Below are 5,016 nucleotides of genomic sequence, written 5' to 3'. Positions count from 1 at the left end.
TTTTTTTTTTTTTTGGGGGGGGGGGGGGGTTATAAAAAGATAGTAATATTTTGTCAGAGTTTTTTGTTGCTTTCGCCCTCGCGCTAGTAGCTTTTACTCAAAACTCAAAAGAACTGTCGAGCCAAGAAAGGTTTTCATAATGCCCGGTCATTACAAGGAAATAATGCCCGCTCGGCAGCCAATCAGGGCGCGCGTACTATTGCAGCCATATAATAATGCTATTTAATTTTGTTGAATATTTGCAGCACAAAACTAAATGTTTGCAAAGAAATCAATTCTATGATTCTAAATGACAGAACCATAGCTTCATAATTTGCAGCCAAATGTGTCTCCCAGGCATTATAATTTACATGTAAAGTTTCCAGAAGACAAGAAAACTGTTCCACCGGACCATATTTCAAAAACCCATATCGCAATCCGTTTCAATATTCCACACTTTTGACCATCCATACCTTCTTTTGCATTTGGTGTTTTAAATATTCCTTCACTGTTTTAAAGAGGTTATTTTATGTATTTTAAGGAATTTGATGGTCATTTCCTATGCCTAAGTTTGACTGAAATCCATGACACAGTTCCTTTAAATAAAAACTTTGAGTTTGCAGTCTTATTGTTAAGAAAACATGGCAAAATTCAATATTTGGTGGCAACTCAGTCAGCTCTGACATGTCCAGTATGCATTAATATTAGTGAGACCTTTCTGCATATAACTGCTGAATTAATTGATCTCGCTTGGCTTCTGCTCTTCCATCATCTCTGAGAATATTTTGGAAGTTGTTGATTTCATCCTCTTCCTGATCAAGAAATTCTTCTGCATCGTCACCATCAAGGAGGCAGAGGTTATGCAGAACACAGGCAGCAATTACAGTTTCTGGGATGTGGCGAATGTCCATGTCCATGTACTTTAACTTGCGAAATCTTCCTTTTAAGGAAGCAAAGCTCTTTTCCACTACCATACGTGTAGATGACTGCAACAAATTGTAATGCTTTTTCTGTGCTGTCAAATTTCCATAGTCCTTGCAAGGAGTCATGAGCCAAGTCTTCAAAGGATAAGCTGAATCTCCAAGCAAGAAACTGTCATCTTCAAATTTCTCAGCTACTGAATTGAAGAGATCTGAGTTGTTCAAAACACGGGCATCATGGACACTGCCAGGCCAACCCACATAGCAATCAGTAAACATCATCTCATGATCTGACACAGCTTGCAACACAACTGAGTGAAAACCTTTACGGTTGATGTAATTCTCTGGACATGATGTAGGGGCTTTGATAGGGATGTGACTCCCATCTATTGCCCCTATTACACCAGGAATCCCTCTTTTGGCCTTAAACCCTGACACGACATCTCTTGCTCTTTCACCTAGATAAACAAATTTTATATTATTATTCAGCAATATTTACCGGTCATCAAACTAATACAATCAGGGCTCTGTGTTCACAGGGGGGGGGGGGGGTACTCAAGTGACAGGGGGGGATTTCAAGTGACGGGGTGATGGAAGGATTTTTTTGGGTCGTGATTTTTGCCCCCATTCGATCATCCCCATCACTTGAAATCCGAAGTACCCCCACGACATCTAATTGGAAAGGACTATAAACAAAAAATAAGCTCATTGCAGGCTTATTGCATTGTTAAGTCAGATAGACTTGTGTTGGTACACAAAGAAAATGTTCATCTATTAACAATTAAACATAGATAAACAATAGCCTCGATTTGGTACAAAAATATGCGTGGATATTTGTCTGGGGTCATTATTTGTTCAGAGAAGGGAACAGTTTTACTCGAGCTTCACTCTCGGAAAACTGTTCCCTTTTCTGAGCAGATAATGTTCCAAGGCAAATATCCATGCAAATGTTTTAAGCCAAATGGAAGCTATTGTGCTTATTATCAACATTTTTTACTCCAGCCAATAGAGTGTCCAGTACAGAACAATGAAATTTCAACTTGTTCACTCGTGAAGCTTCTGTGAATACAGCGTTAGCTATCGTTGACTTTTCAAGTTAAAAATTTGAGTAGTTTTACATGCTACATAAATGAATGTGTCGTGCAAGTGAGCTAGAACTGATTTCAAACTGTATGAAAGCAGTGGACGCAACGGCCATATGTTTGGGCAATTTGTGTGACGGATTTGAATTCACAGATAAAATAAAAACTCGCCTGCCGGCGGTTTCATCGCCAGGGAGTTGTCTTAGGCTGTTTTGAATTGTCGGGAAAATAATAGCTCGACTGCCGAACTGGAATATCAGTTATGTCTTCAACAATGGTTTACATACAAGTGAAATCGTGCTATAAATTTTTTTCTGAAATAAATTCCTTCACTTGTCGGATTGTTGAGGAAACCATTGGAATGCTCGAGACAGCCAGCGGTTAGTTTGAGAATTCAAATACGCCACACACTTTGCTTTCAAAACAATTATACTCTTTTACAACATAATGTACCGGTAATTTTTTTTCCAGCTTAATCGCACTGCTAGAACCCAGCGCGTGAAGCTCAAATTTTTCTAATACGGTGGAAATCAAAGATACGACAGCGAACAAGCCGTGTTTTCGTTGTTTACAAATCCGGCACGCACTTTTATGTCTAAAGATATACGGTACGGTCGTCGCTTCGACTGTTTTTACACAGTTGGAAGCTGATCTCTTTCATAAACATCGCTGTTATTTACCTTCCAAATTGTGCAGTCTAAACTAGTCAAGTTAAAAAGGGATAGAATCGAAGTTGTTTGAAAACCCAACACCATATAGCGAAAATTTGTACTGATCTGTTTTCGTGGCGAACGGACAAGTTGAAATTTCATTGTTCTGTACATGACATTTCATTGGCTGAAATAAAAAATGTTGGAATTTATTGTTACCGTTCTGCTTTGTGATTGGTTAATTTTGTCTGGGTGACCCCGGTAACAGTAGCCACACTGTAAAGGTGATTTTTGTGTTTTGTTTCAGGTTATTTTCAGTCTGTTGATGGTCAGACTAGGGGATGTTTAATCACAATTTTGCTACCCTGGGTGGGGAATTTGACAACATTTTTTGGAGCAACTACAGAATGCAGGGCCACTGTATCTGTAGCTCGTTTGGCTCGGCAGTGGATGTAAAGAACGAGGAATTTTTGTTATGGCTCTATGTCTTCGGTGTGTACATGTATACCGTAAAGATCCATGTATAAGCCGCACCTTTTTCCTCTAAATTCAAGTCAAAAATCGGGGGTGCGGCTTATCTACGGAAACATCTCTGGTTGGAGTTCGCAAAGGCCTAATTAATATTCATAAAAAACTTCTCAAGACGTCACTGAATAAACATATAACAACCTGAAAACTTTGTTGTTGTTCACTGCCTTTAGCTCATCTGCAAAGCTGTTTGCAGTGAAGCCTGCCGGTCACTTCGAAGCATATCATGTATTTCTGCCGCGTGCCAGAAAGCACCAAGATAAACGCAAGTACTCACAAGGCAAATGGCCGACCGCTTCGCTTTTTTATTGACCTTCACAGCAAATGCATCTGCTGGATTATCAAACTCTTATTCTGCATGAAGTTTTTATCGTGTTGCGGGTAGCAGTTTCCAAGAATCTTGAAAACGTGGTTTCTTCCGAAGAAAGTGCCGCCATGTTTGTTTTTGATGCCCAGACCCCTCTCTATATTTCAAAGCTTGGCTACTAAGCATTCATCATTCGTGTACGATTCGTACGAATTACAAATGTTTCGGGAGTGTTTATAAGTGATGATCTCGAGAAAATGATATCAAGAGAGCATCCAAGTTTAAGATATTATGAAATCAAACTAAAAAGGAGGTATAACAATTGAAATTTTGCTTTCGAAAGACTTAATTTATATTAAACATTGCAACAACCCGTGTCAGTGTTTTGAAACCGTGCTTGTTTGCCCTTGTTAGTTCACCAATAGAACTTCACTTGAACTTCAAACTTTATTGTCTGTATATTTTTTTCCCAAAATTTGAGCTTCCAAATCGGGGGTGCGGCTTATCTACGGGTGCGGCTTATACACGGAACTTTACGGTATTTTGTGGCTCGTTTGGCTCAGCAGTGGATATAAGAACAAGAAATTTTTGTATTTTGCGTTGTTGCATTGTGCGCTAAGTCTCCGGTGTGTAGATTTAGTGGCTCGTTTGGCTCGTTTGGCTTGGCAGTGGAAGTCTCCGGTGTGTAGATTCAGTGGCATGTTTGGCTCGGAAGTGACTACCGAGCCAAACGAGCCACCAGATATATACGTCTTCTAAAGTGGCCCTGTATTCTGTAGTTATGCCCAAATTGTTTTTTAAAAAAAAGTCAAATCTCCGCCCTTGGCCCTGCCCCCCGCCCGCCGGCTTAACATTGATAAGTGCATTAAGGTCACTACAACTGCAACAACAAACAAAACATAACATTTGCTTTTGTGCGTGTACATTGTTTTTATCTAGCCCGAAGCCCGGGTTTTCAATGGAAGAGTGCATCATAGCCTCTTCAAGGCTGGAGATTGAGGTAAGGCAGACACAATCCTAAAAGAAAGAGGACCTAAATCCCTCTCCCTCGAAAAATAATGACTAGGATTAGTATCGATCGCAAAAACATAAGTTAATTCGTATAAAATTTGTGGTCAATTCACGCCAAAATCTACATAGGTACTTTTCAACTTCCTTCATACTGTACCTTTAGGCCACACGATGACAGTACCAGCCATGTTCTTCAGGGCTTGGCAAACTCGCCGTAAACAATTGAACGCACATGATTCGGATACATTGATAGCGGAGCTCCTTAGCGCGCGCCAGCGCGCGGAGCGGAGCACCATGGGTAATGCGGGTACGAGAGAATTTTTGTAAACCTAGGAGGCCGAAAAAATTTGGTGCGTACGCGCGCCGCGCGTACAGACTCTCGGGGAGGGGGAGGGGAGTCCCAAGGCAACCCAACCCGGGAGAGGTGAATCCGATATTTTCTTGGCGGGAAATCGCGCGACGCTGCGTTTTTGGGCAACCCGCGTTTAACTTGGCGGGAAATTGCAATGCAATCGTCACTTCTCAAAGAAAAGTTTCCT

This window comes from Oculina patagonica, chromosome 14 (genome assembly GCF_052425735.1).
Source record: "Oculina patagonica isolate OP01 chromosome 14, crgOcupat, whole genome shotgun sequence".
NCBI lineage: Eukaryota > Metazoa > Cnidaria > Anthozoa > Scleractinia > Oculinidae > Oculina > Oculina patagonica.
The sequence above is the reverse complement of the archived record's forward strand: the minus strand, read 5'-3'. Positions refer to the sequence as shown.